At 40.1% G+C, this 22,858-nt stretch overlaps 1 protein-coding gene across 1 annotated transcript in view; it reads right to left on the bottom strand.

Moving 5' to 3' along the window:
- The window catches only part of SIAH1 (siah E3 ubiquitin protein ligase 1), a 65,633-nt gene extending 44,072 nt beyond the window's left edge, over positions 1 to 21,561 (bottom strand). Inside the window, exon 1 of the mRNA XM_024208099.2 lies at positions 21,544 to 21,561. The gene's annotated coding sequence lies outside the window, so the exon portion shown is untranslated. The remainder of the gene's footprint in view (positions 1 to 21,543) is intronic.
- Between the last annotated feature and the right edge of the window lie 1,297 nt (positions 21,562 to 22,858).

The following is a 22,858-nucleotide window of genomic DNA, read 5'->3' as shown; positions in this document are numbered from 1 at the left end:
ATTCATGAGTTGTAAACATGTTAGTTGCTCCAAATTGCTAATTATATGACAGCACTCCAAAGTGCGATGTCGAAAATCCATTAAAAGATCCCTGTGCCAAGGGTCTTCATCCTGCAATTGATCTGTACAAGCAAATATTTACGTGGGTGTCTGCATGAATCTGGGACTACAGATCAGCTCCCAAATTAAGGACATTACAGGCAAAGGATATAGGCCCTACATTAATGCTTTATTTTATGCACAAAAAAGGTTGTACTGTTTTATTTAAATCAATTTTGAAACCGATGTAGTTAAATCGATGCAATCCTCTTGTATGGACTTAAGCTAAAGCAATACAAGCCACACTCAAACTGATTTAAGAGTATAACACAAAGAGTTGCCCTGACAATTACATCAGTTTCTAAACTGATTTAACTAGAAATGCAACTGTAAGTAAAGAGCAGCATATAATCTAAACCAATTTTATGGTATTCCCACATTTTAGTTTTAAATATGCAAAGTTTTTTGTAATAATTGCATATAACTGCATACAGAAGTTGTCATGGGGATACTGCATCCATGGAATTGTGAAATACAAAGGGCCCTACTTAAGAAATACCTGTCCATTACTGAATGTGTGACTCCTTTAAAACAAAAAATCTTTAACTTTTATAGAACTACATTCAACAATTTATGTTAAAAGAACATTATTTTGGTTGTAAAGTCAAGCACTTGAAAGTTAGGAAATGCAAGAATTAAAATTGCCCATGCAACCTTAATGCAGCCCCCTCTGTACATATGCAACATGATATAGCCTGTAATTACATGACCACATACTATTTTTCCATAGGACCCTTGTCTCATTCACTGAAACAGTGAAACTGTCTTTAAACAGCGTGCTTTTTCATTTATAGTAATCTTTGGTGTTACTTGTAACTATAGTAGATACATTTTCAGACAGAAATGTGATTTTTAACTTGATGACAAAATAGAAAAAAAGGAAGAGAAAAAGTAGCTCAAACCAAACAATTTATAGTACATGTATTAGCATCACCTCCACCTGCATCTAAACATAGTCACACCTTTCTTCTCCATTTTGCTGCCTTAGGCCCCATTCCTGCAAACAAGCACGTGAGTAACTTTACACATCTGAGTAGTCCCTTTTGGCTCAATGGAACTACTCATATGTTTGAAGTTATGCTTGTATTTAAGTGTTTGCAGGACAGGGGCCTTAGTGTCTAGTCTTTCTCTAAGTCAATGGTAAAATTCCTATTGATTTCATCTGGAGCAGGCCTTTCAACAGTACCTTTCTATGGGCCTAATTTTGCAAGTTATGCACAAGCTTAACTTAATTCACATGAGAATTCTCTTGACTTCAAACGACTACTCACATGAGCAAAGTCAAAAATGTGCATGAGCATAGGCAGGATCAGGACCTATATCATTATGGAAAAAATGCCACAGTTTCTCACATTATGCCAGCTTTCTCATCAGTTAATACAAAAGTTTACATAATCCACTTTAGGCCCCCCATCCAGCAAAGCACTTAAGCACATGCATAACAATTTTCACCATGTGAGTAAACCTAATGAAGTCAGTGTAACTATTCACATGCTTAAAGTCACATGTGTTTAAGTCCTTGGGTGGATCAGGATCCAATTCTCCATGTTGGTTGAAGTCATTCAGAAGTTTGGAAGAGGAGAACCATGTATATTTTTTATTTTCAATACAATTTTTATATGTATATTTGTAAGATGTTGCTTGATTTACTACTTAGTGACTGGATAGTTTTCTATTGTCTATTTTAATTGTTCCTTTCAGTGGCCAGAAAGCACTTCATTTTGTATGCTGCTATTATGTCAAATCTGCTAAACCTCACTCTTATACATTCACATTTGGGATTAAGTTGAAGGTAACTTCTAGTGATGCAGGATTTTGCAATCAGTTTCAATATCACAATTTTTGAGTCCTGCCTTGTGTAAACAAAGCTACTTAAAGATGTATAATGGAAAAATAAACTTCTCTGAAGTATAAATGCTTTGCACACACCATTCTCTCTCCAAATCTTGTATTTATATGGTGCCATGAAATCTTTCCATGTAAACAGTCTGGTACACTAGATACCCATCCATAGTTAAAGTTGCAACCAGCTTCCATTATAAAGGCCTATTTTAGTACCCTCATAAGTTTGACATGGAAAATTTTTCTGGCCTAAAAATTACCATATTTAATCTAAAAACTAAGGTGAGAGTATTTCTGCAATGTTCGAAGGAAATTCATGAGACTTTTTGAGTTATTCTGATCTGAAAATATGACTTGTCTGAACCATTTTTTGTCTCTAGCTCAAAAATGACTTGTTATTGTCCAACCAAGTTTTCCATATAGTTAAATCTCCTTGAAAATGTACATCAGCTATCCTTGAAGAAAATAGGTCCGATTAAGCAAAATTATTAATTATTTTTGTTGTGGATAGTTGTGGGCCAAGTTGTGCATCAACATGATGTCAGTAAATTTTGGGAATTTTTTTTCCCCATTGATTTCAGCATTGAGTAGAGTCAATCACTGTATGTATAAACACGTGCTCTATTGGCTGGCTGAAGTTTAGAAAGATTGTAAGGAGCCTTCTATAGGTGATAACTAAAAGAGATCTTCCTTTAGTTCCAATGGTAGAAGCTGGTATTTCTGGAGATCAAGGACCAGAATTCTAGTCCCAGTTCCAGAGGTCTATGTGGCTTATTATTAGGAGGTGGTAGCATTTCCATAGTTAAGCTCCTGATCCTGCAAACACTTATTGCTTAAGTATATGCATAATGTTTGCAAGATCAGGGCCTAGGTTTGAGATCACACTCTTGTAATGCTGATTAGGATCCCCATTAAAGAAAGAAAGAAAAATCATCATAATGTTTCACAGCAATCTAATCCCTGACCTATGGATTGTTGATTTTTTATACTACTTTTATATTTTGTATTATGTTATCTAAATATTTGCTTTTAAGGGAATATCAGTTAATATGTTTTGTGACTGAGAGTAGGAATTTTTAGTAATTTTTTTAGTAATTGCTGTTTCATGAGAATAATTTTATATATATTGTTTAGTAGGAAAAGTGTATAGTATAATCCATTTTTGTTAATATTATATATGTATGTGGACTTGCAGTTTAGGGTGATCTATATATGTATCATTAGTGGATAAATATAATTTTCATAAGGGTTTCTGTTTTTATATTTAAAGATTATGTTTACTGATAAAAATAATATTTATTTTGGGTCAGAGTTAAAGTTATTGTGTTATGAAGAAAATGACACACTTTATACCTAGTTTCACAGATCATAGTTTTTTAGTCTTGTCCAAAAATATTATGTTTTGTATTTATAGTTCTTTTAATTAAAGTATCTCCAAACACCTTAAAACACCATATGATAATTAATCAGTTCAGCAAACTTAAGACTAGATACATTTTATTATTTCCATTTAACAAATGGAAAGTAAGGCACAGAGAAGCAAATTAATTTAACCAAGGTCATGCAGAATGTCATGCTGAGAATAGACCCTCATTTTTTCTCTAATCTTTAGACAACATTCCCTTCCTTACAGATATTATTATTTTGTATTTAATTAGCTAAAAAGAACAAAAACATTCACATTCATTTTTATTTAGGTATTGCTAAAACACTTAACAAGGCTCATTCACACTGTAACAATTTAAATGCGTGTGATTTTAAAAAATGAGGAGTGATATTTTAAAAGTCTCATTGAAACACATTCATTACAAGAGTGAAATACTTTCAAAACTGGCATAAAATTAAGCACAAATGAATTAATCTTTTCTCAACAGTGAGTAAAACTTGGCAGGTCTGCCTTGAGATTTCTCACTGTTTGAGGCTGAGAAGTATGGTGGCCAGTGGTTGGAGAGATCGATGCTCAGATTTTGTAGCTGAATCCAGCTGGTAGGGCAGAAGTCCAGCATCCTTTCAAAACATTCATACAAGGCTTGATACTGCCAGATTCTGAGTACTCTAGTCCCAACCAAGCAAAGCACTTGGGCAGATGCCCAATTTTAAATTTGTGAATAGTACCATTGAAGCTAATGGGACTGCTCAAATGCTTACAGTTAATTACTTGCTTAAGAGTGTGATTTTCAAAAGTCCCTAAAGGAATTGAGTGCATAACTCCCTTAGGCACTTCTGAAAATCCCATCCTAAGTGCTTTGCTATATTGGGACCAGAATACTCAGCACCTAAAAGATCAAGTTCAGAATGACACACATTTATGTATGCTTTCTTTGAGAAGGATATGAGTATGTGGAATTGTTGAAGGTAATACAATACACCAATTGAAGAAAGAGCCATTCTGTCAGTGGCATGATGGGTACATTGGAGGTGCAGGAACTCTTGGCCAACCATCGATGTAAAGATTGAATGTAGTAACTTTTCTATGGAATAAAACAATTTAAATACTGAATTTTGGAAGCATATTTTATAGAGTTGGACAAAGCAGCAAGAATGCAGTGCAAAACAGGCAATAAGAGGGTGATAACACTAAATTACTTGGCCTTTTTTACATCTACTGTAATTCTGTATATGTTGTTTTTAAACATTTGCAAGAAAAAATACTAGGCTCTATGGGATATTTAAGCTATTTCTGCAAAGTGATACATTATTTACCATAAATACAAGCCCCAATCTTTTTCATTGTATTTTTGTTTTGATTTAACCAATGATCATCCTCCCCATAAATAGTAAATATTGTTAGAAAATTACCAATTGGATAAACCACATATGGTTTTTGCAATTCACATCTCACAGTATCATGGAAAAGAAGACAATAGCAACTGTGAGTGCAAACATCCAAGAGTGTTCTTAGGGTTTTGGGGTACAGTAATATTGTAAATTTGTTACTGGTTTCTCATTGCTAGTAAGACTACTTTGTTTCCTTCACACTCCCTAGTGCATTTTCTATCTGTGTTATTTAGGAACTTGGAAGGCAAAGAAGCTGACAGAATCATAGTATGTTTAAATGTGCAAAATGCGTTCATGAAAAAGCTATCTTACTTTTTCACATGTAAACATTGATCGTTACTTCTTAGATGTGGTAGTTTAATTTACATAGTAGCATGATATTCTGAGCAAACAATATAAAATACCACAGGAAAGGAATTTAGGAATAGGCTAAAGATCTCCATATAAGGGTTGTTGGACTAAACCTACTTTCTACACATTTTTACAGATTTTCTGAAAAATGTACGCTTTAAGACCCCAAATCTGCAAAGACTTAGACATGTGCAGTGTTGCCAACTCATGATTTTAGCCTGAGTCTTGCATATTTGATGTTTTTCTAATATGCTTTTCTGACACAGATAACTTGAGAATCTCAGTTTTCATTTTAAAAAGGGTTACAGAGAAAAGCTTGAAAATGTAAATCATAAAGTTTCAAAAGCACAAAGACAAATAAAAAACCCCTCAAATTTATTATTTTAAATGTCTCATGATTTTTAAGCCAATCTTGTGATTTTTGGCGTCTGAGTCATCATTTTGGATTACTTGGAATTGGCAATCCTGATGTGACAATTGACTTCAGTCAGATTACTCACAGTAAATGAAGTTAAGCATGAGTGTAAATGTTTATCAAAAACATATAGGTATATTTTGTAATATGGATTTTTAGGACCTCATAGGAACCACTCTTCAAGGTTTCCTAAGAAATTACTTCTAATGCCTCGATCCTGCAAATACTTATGCATATGCGTAAACGTTACACATGTGCCTAGGCCCATTGAAGTCAATGGAACTACTTATGTTTGTGAAGTTAAGTATGTACATAAGGGTGTGCAGTGTAGAAGCAGGATTTTATAATGTCCCATGAGAATTAATGTATGATTTGAGTTCATCCTGTCAGCCACTGTTTTTGAATAGCAGAAAGGAATGACAGACCAGAACAATCCTTATGACTGATTATGGTCACCCTTTTGTTTTAGGATAAGTTATAATGTCTACTATGGTTTCCTATATGTATTACAAATTAGGCACTCTAGTTAAATATACATTTATTTGTTTTAAGGTTTAGTAAGTAAGAGACAGGATCTTGTATTGTATCTATGTTAAGGAGATTAGAGGAATGTTGAGGGCCTGAAGCACCAATGTGAATTGTTTTAGTTATAAGATTTAGCAAGTCTTGATTTACGATGTATTCTGCTGAATATACAATACTGCTGTCTGTATACCTTTGAAGGTTTCTGTAAGAGATTGTTTGTGTGAATGAGGAATGCATGCATCAGGAAAAGATAAGGTATGAAAGCCATCACAAATGTCCAGATGGTGAGAGACTTGGAAAGACCAGGAGACAATCAGAAAACATCCATTGTATCCGATGCTAAACATGTTAGCAGCATTGATGTTCTCAGAGGTGAGGCAAAAAGAACAGGAGTACTTGTGGCACCTTAGAGACTAACAAATTTATTAGAGCATAAGCTTTCGTGGGCTACAGCCCACTTCTTCGGATGCAGGCAGGCATCCCCGAAGGTGAGACAACAAATAGGAGATAATGACGGGAAGCCTGACAATAACCATCAAATGATAACACCACTTAAGGACTAATGGTTACAGGATGACATTGCAAAATGCATGGACTCAAATGGGAATTTACAACTATAAAGCTGGGGTGTTTTGCCATGGAACTCTGGGTTCAGTCCTGCAAAGCCTCGGAACATCAGATCGCGACCGACAAGAGCCCAGCTCCACACTCGTGCTCAATCTAACTGGCCATTAGATTGACTTGAGCTACAACAGACTGGTAACTACAACCATCAACTGGCAGGACTCTGTGTGTGCGTGTGTGTGTATGTGTGTGTGTAACTAAAAAGCATATGCTAACTGTTGTATTTTCAATAAATGCAGCATATTTGCCTTCTCCTATAAAAGATCCCATGTGCTTTGTATAGCATAACAGCAGGATCAGGGCCCAAGATGCAATGCTGGATTAGCTCTTTGGGAGCATTGTGTAATTTAGCGTACATCTCACCTTTTCTCAACTATTTTATAGGCCCTGTTCATTCCCTCTTTGATGCCTGGCTCTTGGATCTTGAGTTCTTCTAGCTGTCTTACTATGTAGAAATTTCAGGACTAGGTTGTTCTCATGGTTTTTCTGTATGTGACTTTGACGCTGTTAGAAAAAAAATTGGATATGGTAAGGTTTCTAACAATCCTTTTTATTTTCAACCATATGCTGGTATGTGACTCATTGTGAGTTCATGGAGCTCAGTGGAAATGCTTAAGTGTGTCATGCTCTATAGGCAACTATTGTCTTGCTTTTTTTTAGCAAGGGAGGGAAGCAAATGGGTGTCTGCTATTATGTGGCTGAAGTAGCCCAGGTAAATTCCTGTTATTAAATTTCTTTATTTAAGCATTAGCACTCAATAGCCAATAAAATGTATTTCCTTGCACCATAGCAAGGCTCAGCCCTTATTTTAACCCAATGTAGATTTTATAATATAATATTCTAAAGTCAATGTGATGGGGTTACAATATGGAGTTACTGAGCTAATGTGGATGCAATCAGCCCTGCCTCCCTACACCTGTAAGAGATGTCAGACTTGGAGGGAAAAGCTTAAAAGGGGAGAACATAATACAGTTGCCTTGACCAGAGGAGATTTTTACTCCTCAGTGTGTAGAGAAGGGCAAACTGAAGGGAAGTGCTTCTTGGGTGACTCTTGTATTTTGGCCCCTCCTGGAAATGTGGGTGGGTGGGCAGGCTGGCGGGCCTAGTGTTGAACCACTATTGTAAGATTATTATTCTATATGAACTGTGAGCCTAGTTGGGGCCACAACTTACTAGAAGCCCTCTGAAGAATGACAAAGAGTCCTGTGGCACCTTATAGACTAACAGACATAGTGGAGCGTAAACTTTCATGGGTGAATACCCACTTCATCAGACGCATGTAGTGGAAATTTCCAGAGGCAGGTATAAATATGCAGACAAGAATCAGTCTAGAGATAACAAGGTTAGTTCAATCCCTGGGAGAGGAACATGGTAACATCACTCAAAATTACATCTGTAGAGATGATGGTTATAGCTCTGAATTCTTGCACAAATCTGTTCTGGAATCTTATGTGTGTAGTCTCCTTAGTGCACACAACTTCCATTAATACTAATATTACCAGTGTGCCTCCTTGATGGATTTATAGATATCGTATAAAGAAAAGGGGAAAATGCATCCTTTAGATTGTAAATCTCTCCATGGTAGGAATTGTATCTTCTATATTTGTACAGTGCCCAGCACAATGCTGCTGACATCCCATCTAGGACCTTTAGGCATATACCATAATATAGATTTCTAATAAATAGAATAACAAAGTAGTAAATCAGTTGAAAAACTTAAGACAATGCACTAGTAATTAATTAAATGACTCATGTCACACAGTTCTAATGTAGCAGGATCAAGTGAGGGAGACTGACTTCCTTCTACACTGAAACAAGGGAGAGGCTGAAAGTAGCGCACATTACTAGAAACACACAATCTGAGATCCTTGCAGGTACTATGTTTCTCTCTGGCAACAGTAGAATACCAGGAAAGGCTCTAACAGCCTGCATCTCTCTCCAGCAATAGCAGTTGCCTTGGGGTGGCTGCTGATGGATTGGGCTCTATCTTTTGGCAGAAGAAATTATGCAGGGAGATGCAGTTGGCAGTCCACTCATTTCCCCCTCCCCACCGCCCACCCTTGTCAGACATATCACATGCTTCAAGAGTGACTTTTGTATCTATTGCCAGAGAACAACTTTCTTTTCTTATTTAGGAGACAGCAGGCCAGATTCTTATGTGATTTACACCTACGTGAATCTAGATTAATTCCAGTAGAATTATTCTAATTACACTGGTGTGACTGAGGTCAGAATCTGTCCCAAGATTTCTTTGGCCAGATCCTCAGTTGGTGTAAATCAGTATAACTCCATTGGAGTTAGCTCAGTTTACACTGCTGAGGATCTGTCGCCTTGTTTTTAACTCAGCTGATATTAACAGTATTTAGTAGGACTTATACCAAGGTTTTTACTGCATTTTTTGTTTCAGCATGATTAATTCTACAATGATTAATTTAAATAACTGAATTTTCTCTTGAGAAAAAGAATAGTTTTTTGAGATTATATAAAAAGACATGGTTGGAGGAAGAAATCTTCAGATGAGTGACTGTATATGTTCTGTAGTGTGAACATAACAAAGACTCCACCATGCTATCTCATAACAGAACCAAAAATTAATGTCAGACTAGTTTTGAAATGAAATCCAAGGAAATCTTTTAGAGGATTATTTAAAAATGCGGTCATAACATTGTGTTGGAAAATAACATTTAGTACAAAGTACAAGTATGTAGCCATTTTTTTCATAGTGCTTTTAAAAAACAGTTTCATACAGTAATTATGTTAGACTTCGTTTGCACACATTCCAACAGTGCAGAAGACATCCAGGTATAATGTGTGATCATTTATGTTGTTTAAGGTAAATATTAACAAATCCATGTGCTGAGAGGTTAATTTTTATTGTATCATGCTGTGAAAATAACTTAAATAAGAAACTGAAAGTCACTTAGCACTTAAACTGTATACTGCTAATTAGGTGAGGGCCTGGTACTGCAAACACCTATGCATTGGGGCCTTAGTTAAGTACTTGTATTTTTAGATAGATTTTTTGGTCAACATTCTGGTAAAATAATAAATTTAAAATAATAGGAAGTACAATGTAATACTGTACAATTATCAACTCAAAAGTTCTTTTGGTTTAGTCATTCTGGGGATTTATTATGATCTTTTGAAATTATATACAAATGTTAAAAAATATTAAATTAATGCTGGTGAAATGTCCCAGATTAACATCTACGGGACCATTTAAACTGTCATCAGCTCAGTAAAGCAGGTAGGAAATCAAAAACTGCACACGGTGGCTAACCCCTGATCCCCCAATTTTGAAACTTTAATGGCTTCAAAATTGGGGGTGAGGGGAAGAGTGGGGGGGGGTTGGGGGTGAGGGGAAGAGGGTGGGGGGGGGGAGAAGAGAGAGAAGGACCAGAGCCTACAATTAGGCCCAAGTTTAAAACAGTCATTAAATCTGCCAAGGGTTAGCCTGACAGTCTAGAAACAGCATGCAGCCAAGCAGGGGATCAAAGTTTGAGTTTAGAAGTATTTTGGTTTAGTTTATTTTTTTAAATGCTAAAGCCATTACAGCTGGATTAGAGATAGCATGTTTTTAAGAAAATCAATAGACTCTTTACACAGTTAATGCACATAGATGGTCATTTTACCAATTATTATGACAGCAAGCACCTGTGACAAGTTAGTCTGGCCCTTCCTGTAATACAAGAGTCTGGCAATATTTGGCTGATGAATATTCTGGGAAAAATAATGACAGTGATACTTCTTCTGTAGTAACTTTCTCCTTTGCAACTGCTTTGTCAACAGCCACTACATGTTGCCTCAAATTTGTCCTCTTCTTGTGAAATTGCTGCATGCTACCATTTTACAGGTGCTGTGCGAATCTTATGGTATTTATCAAACCTTATGAAAACACTATTTTCCTCCATTGAGTAGAATAGAGTGATTACAAGGAATCCCACAGCTCTGTTCACCATTGCATTACTGACCATTGGCATTTAGGCTCAGTTAGGCCTTGATTCAGCAAAGCACTGAAGCACATGCTTTCCTTTAAGCAGTTAAGTAGTTCCATCCCAGTTCAGCAAAACACAAACATGTGAGCTACACCATCACTATTGGGGAAAAGCACTGAAAGACATGTTTAACTCATATTGAAGTCAATGGGGCTACTTACATGCTTAAGGGTACGTCTACACTACCCACCGGATTGGCGGGTAGCGATCGATCTATCGGGGATCAATTTATTGCGTGTAGTGTAGATGCGATAAATCGATCCCCGATCACTCACCCGTCGACTGCTGAACTCCAGCTCGGCGAGAGGCAGAAGCAAAATCGACAGGGGAGCCGCGGCAATTGACCCCGCGCCGTGAGGATGTGAGGTAAGTCGAACTAAGATACTTCGACTACAGCTACGCTATTCTCGTAGCTGAAGTTGCGTATCTTAGGTCGATTCCCCCGTGCGCCCCTCCACCCCAGCGAAGGCCAGGCCTTAATGTGTTTTGCTTAATCAGGGCCTTAGTTTGTTGCTCTTTTCATGGGAAATCTAGTGTGATCTTATGGCAATTCCCACGATCACTGTGTACCACAACAACATATGTTAGAATAAGCAGGGGAGATAAATAAGACATTGAGATCTTGACATTTAGTAGCAGGGGCAGATTTTACTACTTTTGGAAATTCATAAAGACCTCCTGGCAATTTCAAATTGTTTATAACAGGTGAGGATCGCCTGTTATAAGCATTCTAGGCATCATTCTTCTCTTGTTTTTGTGTGTGACTCCTTTACATCAGGGGTGTAAACACAGCTGTAATCAATGGAGTTACACCACTGTAACGCTGATGTAAATGAGAGGAGTATCAGGTCCTGCTTGTGCAGCTTTTCCCAAGGTAGATCCTGACCCCATCGAAGAGTGAATCCAACAGTTGCACATTATGTGCATATTATAGGAATTAGGCAGCAAGCCAAAAAGACATAAATCTGAGTGGTCAGCAATGCAGTATGGGGCATGTAGCTGTTGAATTTCTAGCATACCCTTCAGGCACTGCGTGTTATTCCACTGCACTATGATGACAGATGATAATTTAGAAAAGGACAAAATCACAAATATACATGTACATATACAAATGCAGTTTGCATCCCAACTGCATTTGTCAAGAAAAATGATGGTCAAATGATTTGGTCAAGAAAAATGATGGTCAAAAGTCAGTGAAGATACAAAACATGGAGTGAAATTGTGGAGGATAAATATACTATCTTGAAACAACTCATTAACATTATCACACTAAAATTGACTCCTCTCCCAAATAATTCCTTAATCCTCCTACAGCCACCCCTCCAGACACACATTCAGGCAGAAGCCTAGACTGAATAAGATGAACCTCATACCATGCTCTGAAGATCACATAGGGATGGTAGACCTATGAGAGAAGCCTGAAACAGTCAGGTTCCCTTTGTTATGAATGCCCTACCTCCAATACCCAGATACTGAAATCTAGGAACTATGGTCCAGATCATTAAAGGTATTTAGGTGCCTAACTCCTATTGAAATCAATGGGAGTTAGATGCCTAACTACCTTTGAGGATCTAGGTGTATTAGCAGAGATTCTGTAGGGTGATTTTGCTATTATGACAGAGCATGGGGATAAAGAGGTTTCTCAGGTGGTAGCCACTCCATGGCCCAAGCCATGTAAGGATTTTTAAATTAAGCTCAACACCTTGAATTCCCATCCAGAAACAAATAGGAAGCTGGTGCAGCCTTTGGAGAACAGGTGTGATATATGATCTGTAATTGACACAGCTAAGCAAGTTGGGCTGCTGCATTCTGTACTAACTAAAGCTTTCTGAATAGTTTAAATGCAGCCCATGTCTAGCACACACAGCTGCAATCAAATCAATGTCCCAGCCCCTGTATGTGCAATCGGCCTTCAGGGAAACCCCATGGCCCACATGGCCTACCTTCTGCTCATGCCCTGCCATGCTGGCCAGTTCTTTAGATGGTAGTTCCTATTGTTTCAGCAACTCTCATTACACCAAGAGGCATTTAACTGCTCCTTCATTTAGCCTGAATAAGAGGTACTTGTGCCCATAAACTTCATCCAGGTCTGTGATTGATGGGGGCCATTTAAGACCTTCCAGTATAACAATATTAAGCGAGTGCCTCTTGTGAGTTAAGAGATGACAATGCTCTCTCTCTTCCTTCCGTGAGGTACCACAACAAAATGCTGCAGCTGGCTCTAGAGGCAGTAGTGTAGTCAAGGGTAAACATGGTAAATGGAATTTACTTACTTCTCATTTGGGGAATATGGAGCTTAATTAAAATTAGTTTACCCACTACTTTTTTACCTCCACACCACTGCTTAGAAGTTTTGATGGTTTGTTTTCTTAATGAATCAGTGAAAATGACGGTATTATCATAGGAAAGTTTTTGGGTGAAGAAGTGGGCTTTTCATTTAGCTCTGAATGCAGCTGGGTTAGTGGTCTTTCTTATTTCTTCTGGCAGTAAGTTAAGTATTCTCTGAACTCTGTATTCTGATGGCAAAGTCCACCCTGGAGAAAAGGGGTAGATTTTTTGTTCACAGTCTTGCCCTTTGAAATGCATTTATAGACCTTTAAAGCTCTCTCCTTCTCTATATCAAAGATACGTTGTCACCAATAATTGCACATATATAGCACCTTTCATCATGTGATCCTAAAGTACTTTGAAACTAAGGGCTCGATCACAGAATGCTCCACACTGATTTTAATGGGAGTTTTGCCTGAGTAAAGACTGCAGGATTGGACCTTAACAGACAGTAACTTGAGCTCTCAAATTGGAAAATGAGTCTCCTTGAAGAACCTGTCTGGTTCAAAGAAGTCTGATTATGTATTCTCCCTGAGACTGCTGATTTACCAGAGCAGTGGGAAAATTATAAAAGACAACATTCTGTGTTCCACCTGAGTACTAAGGGAGCCTGAGGCATTATAATGTTCTTGGATATGAATGCCTATTTTATATCGCTAGGCTTTTTCAAGCAACAGTAACATCACTTACAACTGTACTACCTAGTGTTTTCTTCCAACCCTCCCCGCCTACACTGATCATGTTTGTACAGGAAACCTTTGAATCACAAGCTTTCTTTTATTCAGTGAGGTCACTGTAATAAGGTTATCCTAGGTCTCATGAGATGCATCTTGAAACATGGTCTGGTTTGCAGCAGGATAATTCAAAGAAGGTAATGTGATGAAATTGTTAGCCATCCCATTTGGTATGGTAATATTGAGCTTTGCCAGTGGTGTCACTACAATTTTTCATATTAAAACTGCTTCTTTAGGTTCCTGTAATGCTTATTAGCTTGTCTCAGGTGTGTGAATAGAACACTTCTGTGTTCAACGTTCTCCATGGAAAGTGTAGGATTGTCTTTTTTTTTTTTAACTGAACCATTAGACTTCATTCATAAAAGGTTAAATATATATATGCACAAAATCAACACACAATTAAATACAAAAATCTCTTAAGCTTTTATATGTGAAATAAATCTGTGGGGGTTTTATGATTAACGTGTAGGAAGATGATACAGTTATAGGGCTGCATGGGAGAATTTATAGCTTGTCAGCTGTGTAAAGATATCATCTTCCAAAGTATTTTCTGGGTGACATGGCAACAAAATTCACCCAGACATTAAACAGAAATCCTTTGTAAGCTCTGTCTGAGTTAGCTGTGATACTGATTAAAAGTGAATTTCTCTCTAAATGAGCTAAAGCAGGCACATCATTTGAACATCTGCAGAGTAAAATAAACATCCATTTTAATAATGTAGGGACTAAATCCTGCCCTGGTTGGCCCAGCAGGGATAAGCAGTTTGGATTCCACAGGCATACCACAGGGTCGGGAGGTGCTTCAAGCCATGCCAGACAATATCCATTGCTGCCCATCTTACACCAGGTCTCCCAGGGAAAAAAGTATACTATACTGCATTATTTGTGAAATCATATGCAGTTATGTAACTTAAGACTGTACAATGTTTACAAACATGGGGCAGAGTTAAGGTTGCATGCACAGCCCCAACCTTGCTATTCTTTACTTTTTAGTGTTTATACAAACAAGGTCAATGCTCTCTTCAGGCAGCTTTTTTAATGGAATTTCCTAATTTTTCCTTTCTTTTTTAAAGAAGAAACAAACACTAATATCCGAAGGTTTCAGAGTAGCAGCCATGTTAGTCTGTATCCGCAAAAAGAACAGGAGTACTTGTGGCACCTTAGAGACTAACAAATTTATTTGAGCATAAGCTTTTGTGGGCTACAACCCACTTCTTCGGATGCATATCCGAACATTTCTTGCAGCCACAGAGCTACTCTTGTGTTTAGCCTCTCCACGCACTCTGGGCTAGCAGCAGAGGAAGCTGCTGCCACAGTGGCACGCTGGTTATATGTACACACTAGATTAACTTTTTAAAATAATTATAGTTTGCGGGCCAAATTCATCCATTAACTTTGGTGGAGTTATACCACGGATGAATTTGGTCCTTTATCTTCCTAGGATATGCAATAATTTTAATTTGTTTAAACAGTAGCCACGAGTATATTTGCACATTGACCCTTCTGTAAACACCCTTGGCCTTCTGGGCTGTACTAGCTCTGGAAACCCTTGGATGCTGATTTCATGGCCGGCCAACCAAGCCATGACTGGCCAAAGACAGAAGACCAAAGTGGAAACATCCCACCAAAAGCTCCCAGCTGCATGACCCAAACCTGCTTTGGACAGGGGAAGAGAGGTCATGCGAATGAGCTCCTCAACAATTCTTTATATTAGAACCAGTGCTCCCTCTTCTGGGACCATGTAGCGCCTGGAATTCCTACCTTCCTAGGGCTGGAGTAACTTGTCTGTAGAGAGAAAACCAACTTATCACATATTCCTGGAGGTAGGTTGGGAAGGAACCTCTGACTACATCTTTCATATCTGCTGCCACTGGCTCTTGGAGGGTGCTTTTCTTTTCTCCATTGGATCTGAAGCTCTTGCCTCCTCTTGCAGTGACTGCTATCTGAAAAGCTTTCTCCTGAAGGGCACTCACGCTGTACCCAACTGCAGGTTTTAGACTAATTCATTTTTCAGAAAATGAGAGTTGCAAACCTTCCTTCATCTCTCTGGTTGGCAGATCCATTGAGGAACCTGCTTTCAGCTGTGGCCCCTTCTAATTTTTCCCATGACTTTACTGATTACGACAAGCCCTGCAATATCATTCCTATCATCATGACTGCTTCTTGGCAATTAAGCACAGTAGAGTACATATTGGGTTCTGGGAAGTGGGCGGGCGTAAGCCCGCCCACTGCTAAAGGATCCCCCCCACAGCCTAAGGGGAGGACCCACAGGGCCTAAAACCCAAATGATTACGGGGGACAACTAATGTAAAAACAGGGACAGGAGTGCAGTCAAAGGGTCAAAAGAAGGGAACTCTGACGGGACACCGAGCAGAGAACCCCGGACAGCGCCCACTGCTCCTCAAAGGTGTCAAGGGAGCCAGTGGACGCCGCCCAGAGGAACTCTGCCCGGATACATGAACGGACAGAGGATCGGAAACAGGCCCCACAGTCACAGGAACCTCCATCGGCCAACCTCGTCTCCCTGGTTTTATAGATGGCCTGTTTAGCCAGGGCCAAGAGGAAGTTGACCAGGAGGTCCCGTGACTTTGTGGGGCCACGGATAGGGAGTGCATAAATGAGAAGGTCAGGGGAAAAGTGTAACCAAAAAAGCAACATAATGTCGATGAGGAGCCGGTGTAGGGGCTGCAACCTGGCACACTCTAAGTAAACGTGAGCCAGGGTCTCCCTCACGCCGCAGAAAGGACAGGTGTCTGGGACAGGGGTAAACAGAGTAAGCACAGCAGAGTAAGAGGGTAACCTCCATAGTTGATACCAAGTACTGCCCCACAGAGCCTGAGTGGCAACCCCTCACAGCCCACTGATTGGCTGATACCAGTATACAAAGCAGGAAGACATGATTAGGAGCTGTCTGAGCAACAACATAGACTGCTTGCCTGCTTCTGCTCCAGATCCTAAAACCTTAAAGGGAACAAGTCACTCAGAACTTTGAGATGTGACAGTTGGTGTTTCCTACATACCGACTATGATATTATATGTGGCACAAACCATGTAGAAAACATGTTACGTTGTGCTTGTAACCTAGTAAAGTTCATTGGGGTAGGCAAAATTTGGAAGTGTTCACTTCTATTTATCTAGGAGCTTATACTTTGCTCATCACTGTGGTATTGGAGCACTGCTTCATTACTTGGGGATAGCTGTGGCATTTAGTCACAGTCCTGGCTAATAGGTGATGCAGAACTTCACAATTCTAGGGGTAGCATGGGAAGGATTGTCTTGGAGGCACAGTCCCTCTGTGGGAGTGGGTAGAACCCCCCCGGCCCCAACAACAAAACTTGATTGGCTGATGGGGGAACTGCCACTCCAAAACAAGGACACAGAACTGGCTACAGCCCAGCCAGGAGGCTTTGAGTCAATGAGCAGATTAGGGGGAGGAGGGCGATGGGACAGAGGGACTAGCCTGTAAGTGCAGGACGTTTGGAGGGGAACAAAGGGCCTGAACCGCTACAGCAGGACCAGATCACAGATGCCACACTGGGGCAGAGAGGGGGGGGGGAGCATGGATACCCCAGTTTACAGGTGATGGCCAGGTGATGAAGGTCAGGTGATGAAGGTCAGGGACATCTTTGAGAAACTCTCAGCCAACCCCTCACAACACTGTCCTTGTCCTGGCAGCCTGCCCTGTTGCAGTGATTATGGCATACTACATGGGGGGGAGGGAACATGGATACCCCAGTTTACAGGTGATGGCCAGACTAACTTCATGATTTTCTGGGTGTGGCTGGAATCCACCTGTACTGCCTCCCCGAGTACCAAAGGTTGGGATCCTGTCGGGCCAGCTGAATCCCCTGCTTGATGCCTTCTCAGGGTGTGTGTTCAAGCTGCTTCCTCTCTAGATGGTGCAGCATGCTCTGTGGGCTGCTGTGGGAGAAAGTTGCCTTCCTGCCTGTCTCCTACAGGGAAATTTGTGTCCAGAAGGACTAGGGAAGATCTGGCCACTAGCCATCACCTTCAGCCCCCAACTAAAACCTCTCCAGCGCATCATCAAGGATCTACAACCTATCCTGAACGACGATCCCTCACTCTCACAGATCTTGGGGAGACAGGCCAGTCCTCGCTTACAGACAGCCCCCCAACATGAAGCAAATACTCACCAGCAACCACACACCATACAACAGAAACACTAGCCCAGGAACCTATCCTTGCAACAAAGCCCGTTGCCAACTCTGTCCACATATCTATTCAGGGGACACCATCATAAGACCTAATCACATCAGCCACATTATCAGAGGCTCATTCACATGCAATGGGGGAGAAACAACAGACTGTGTCTGCTCATCTCTCCCAAGTAACTTACAGTAGCTGGCAGCTGGTGAGCTCTGTGGGTTACAAGATACTGAAGTACAGCTTGGGACTTAGACTCCTTTTGTCAGCCGGACTGTTCAAGGGAACTTGTTCATATGTGCACACTTTTTTGATCATTGGCTCACTTTACAGGCTTGGGCCTAATGTGTGTGAAACCCAGTTTTACAGCCGAATGCATTACTTGGATAAACAACATAATAATTATGCCTACAGGCCACAAATCTGACACTTACACTGGATCACATGGCTGTATTCATTGAGAAGGCAGTGATTTACAGTGCTGAGTGCATCACACTGACCCTTAGTGTGGTTTTAGAAAGCATTTCACATCCACAGGGTATGTGTTTTTTAAATAAGAGAATCCTCAGGCATTATCCCAAGCTTAAACACATGTGTACACTCCATTTTTCATGCAATGATTAAAGTCCCCATGTCAGGCATATAACATTACTTACCAGAGGTGACTTGCTGTCTTCACCCCCACCCCCTCGATTTTTCAGTGAAATGAGGTTTCTGTCTCCTCAGGGCTCTACCATTTCCTTTTACTTTCTCCATGCCCGTAGGCATGGAGCAGCAGATGTTGAAGCCCTTCCCTATATCCTCTGTTGGCTGTAGTGAGTGATTTTCATGCTTGGTGTATACAGGACCCTCATTAGGAGAGATTAACTTTAGCCAGGAGATCTCTCTCTGGTTTGGAGAAGTTGAGCTGTCTCCTTCTGTTGTATATGGCAGTAACTTCACCTTGTGAAGCAGCTGTGATAGGTCTGTTCACTCAAGTGAAAGTGTAGGTTGGTGCCTAACTACTGAAGAAGCAAGCCTGAGTATGTTGTATGCATTATTGTATATGTGTTACAGTCTTCTTGAGGATGTTTATACATGGGGGTGGGGGACTAATGCCTCCATCTCATAGGAGGCTATTGATATAGTGGAATTATGGGAGTGGCAGGGCATGGAGAGGTAAAGTAGAAGGCATTCATACCTCATTTGTGCTGTGGAACACAACTCTATGCCATCTCCACTGCAGACTCATAGGAGGAGCAAGGAGGGACAGGACAGGTAAGCAGATCCCTTGCCAAGTAGATCCACTGGTCTGACCCACACAGAGCAGCATGTAGGGGCTGTGGATGCTACTGAACCTCTGATGCTGCAGTAGCTGCTGTGTGGGTACGCTGCACCTTAGTCTCAGTTTGTGAGAAGGATTCTGACTCCTGGCATAGTTCCTTTGTTCACAGAACACATACCTTTGAAGGACCTGACACAAAGCTGACTGGGGTCTATGGAAAAGCTTCTGTTGGTTTTAATGGGTTTGGAATCATGGCCTAGATTACATTTTATATTTTTGCCTGCAGTTGTTTTTGTGTGTGTGCATGTCTCTCCATCTGCCTGTCCCTGAACTGGAAGTTAACTCTTTTTATGCCCATCAATACAAATGCAATTTTTCAGGCATCTCTCCAGGCACCTTTTAGTCCCAGTGTAAGGTTCTGTTTATTATATTGTTACCAAAGCTCATATTAAAAACTGTTTTAATTATTTTGTATTTTCCCGAGAAAGTTATAACAAAGTCTGGGTTATGGATGCTGGAATCTCTGCTGCCTTAAGCTATTTGAGCCTAAAGTGCAGACTAATTGCTCAAGTCTCCAAATCTCCCAACTGGAAAGAGATTCCTACCTGTAATTGAGTTTATTAGCTGTGTGCATACCTTCAATTCTCTAGGGTATAACTCAGGGATAATAAAGGGAATAATATCTCAAAGCCATAAGTGGCTCTAAATTAAGTCCCACAGTTACTGTATAATTTGTCTCTTTTTGTTTCTCCTATCCTAGTAATTATTGAGAGGCCCCACTGGATAAAAGGGAAGCAGAGAGAATTTTTGATGAAATGGCTAGGACCACTAAGAGGTACGACTGGATGTGTGCAGCATGAATTAAGTCATTACTGGTACCCGGGTTGTGACTCTGTCCTAGCTTTGGTATATCATTTATTTCATGAGAAAGTCTTTGCTGCTGTGAAAAATTCTATAATGTAGAATGTTCACTCTAGAGCTATACTGATTACTCCCCACATCCCATCCCCAAAAGACTGTAGTTCTGTGGGATGACCTAATCTGAAGGTAGAATTAAAATGGTAGCGGCTGTGTCTCTTGCTCTTGCTTTACTGGGCAAACTTAAATATGAAGAATATTCTGAATTTTAAAAATACAATTGAAGAGCTGGCACAGTGACCTAGCAATGGTGCTTTGCATTGCCAAGCAAACCTAGGGTTGATGCAAGAAATCTCCACCCCTCCTTGCATGCCGATTAAAGGCAGCAACAATAGAAATCATTGTGCTCTCTCCTGTTGCCTTCAGGAAGCAAGGTGGCTGAAAGTAGGTGGGGCCACAGCTACCTTCTTCCCCACTGCCCCACAGAGCTGGACTGACATTGTGGAGTAGCACAGGGAGAGATTGTACTGACACTGCTCCTTCCTGGGCACTGTGGCTCTACATTGCACCATGGTTGGTACATGGCGCTAAATTCTAGTCCAGGATAGGCAAATCACAGGCAGCAGCAGTGAAAGCTATTCCAATTCTACCTTGCAATTTTGTTACTGTTCAGATTATAAACACATTGATTGTATTTTGATGCTCTCACAACTTACATTTCAAAGCCCTAGACATTTTGACAAATGTCAGCATAAGTGTGAATTCATGCCAGGTCATTAATATGCTTCCCAACAAATGCTATGTAACCTTGCATCAGTTTTAGCATAGCATCTCTATAATATTTTATGTGAATTCTTGGCTGAGTGTGTGTGAGTGCATGTGTGAGAGCGCAAGAGAGAGAGCAAGCACCTGTGTTTTTAAGGTATATACATGCACTTTGGACATAGTTTCAAAATAAATTTCTGTATCCTCTAGGTCCATTAACACACCATGTGGATGTCCTTCTACTGAAGAATGGAATTCTATTCTCTGTATTCTCACTGCTAATACTACAGACACTTTTATTTGCAGGACTCCCAAATAATGGTGCTCTTTCTTGCTTGCTTTCTTTCTTTCTTTCTTACTTTCTGTTTCTGCTTTCACCTGCCCATGAAATACCCAAAACTACCTGGATAAGGACCTCAGGATTTGGACTTTCATTTATAAAGCAGTTTACAAAATCATTATATAAATGCTAAAGGTCAACTTTCTCTGTGCTATACTTGCAACCCCACTGAAGTTAGTGGAATTACATGGGTGGGTATGAGGGCAAGATTTGGCCTATTAAAAATCTCCCCACCTAATCTGTGGGTATGTGTGTGTGTTCTTTCCTTTTTCCAGTATAAAAAAAAAATCTTGCAGGAGTCACTGATTCCGCAGAAAGCCTGCAGTAGCAGTGAGAGCGCTAGACACAGTGAAACAGGGGCTTAAACCAGAAGAGAGTTTAAAGGGGAAGAAACCATCAATCCTTCACTTTGGATGGAAAGTATCAGCTACAGCAGGCTGGACTTCTGCAAAATTTCTTACCTGGAACCTCAGTCACTGTGGGCATATTAAGAGGTCCAGTAGTCAGCTGGAGAAGCTATAATTATCCCACACTTGGTCCTGACATCACTAATGGTGGAGCTGGTGACTGGTTTTAGCAAGACACTAGACAAACCCAAGAGCTTGGGGGTCAGCATGTAGACTCTTATTTCCTCTCTGTACATTTTTAACTTTTGAAGGGGTCTCTGCTGCTGCAAACACAAACAAATATCCTGCAAATGACAGAAATATTATTCCACTGAGGTCAAGTTCAAGAAAAATTGTAAATATATATTGCTTGTGTTTGTGGTTGAGATTTTTTGTTAATATGAAGCAGCTGGTACTGAGACTTGATGAGACACTCATATCCCTGAAGACTAGAAGTCCCAGTCCCAGGAATTCTATTTTCACCTTATAAGATACAAGACACTCCCAGTGGTGACCTCAGCCTGTTCCCCACTATGGGCCAAAAAAAAAAAAAAAAAGCCAAACACTTAGATGGTCTGCAGGCTTTGCTGGCAGGAGATGTTCAGTACAACGGCATGTGGTGTGTTCTGCATCTGTCACTAGTCCCAAGTCTAGTCTCTTCCTGTGCAATTTGCTGTTACTAAATCCATAGCGGGGTTGAGGGACTGTGCCGGTACTGGTACTCTGGAGTCCCCTACTTCCACACTAGCTATAAAAACATTTGGGCCTAAGAGACAGATGGACCACCCCCTTCCCTTCTGGCAACAGCAGACTTTGTTCAACCAGTCATTGGGGTCCCAGATCTGTGAGAGAATGACCCTGATTGGAGATGTAGAACTGTCACTAGGAGTGACTTTAGAAGTGTAATACTCCCAGCCCTGGGCCAGTTTTAAAACTGGAGTTTTATTAAATTTAGTATTTAAAAAACCAAACCAAAACAGCTTGCACAAGTCCTATTGCTGCTCCATCCTTTCACAAAACACAAAACTCTGCTCCAATCAGAGGTATCCCCTCAACAGACCTTCAATCCTTAAAAAGGGACAAGGCACAGGTAAATCTAACCATTACTTTCTCTTATGAGCGCAACAGAAGCACATTTACTTCAACATCACCTCTGACATATTGTTGATACATATTGTCACTATAGGAGCTCCAGGAAACCAATTATAGTGCCCTTGAATCTAGCAGCACCTGATATGAGTGGCTAGGGAGCAGTTAGCTAGAAACCAGGACTGTAGATGGTTCCACATAGCTTGGGGAGAAGGTCATTTGGGGAGTGGACCAGGAAGGATGATCTCCTGAGGAGACTGGAGAAACCAGAGTCCCTGTTTCTCTGTCAGGGCAGGATGGA

This window comes from Terrapene carolina, unplaced genomic scaffold, assembly GCF_002925995.2.
Source record: "Terrapene carolina triunguis isolate 2854851 unplaced genomic scaffold, T_m_triunguis-2.0 Scaffold130, whole genome shotgun sequence".
NCBI lineage: Eukaryota > Metazoa > Chordata > Testudines > Emydidae > Terrapene > Terrapene triunguis.
Note: the sequence above shows the minus strand (reverse complement) of the source record. Positions and strands in the feature narration are given on the sequence as shown.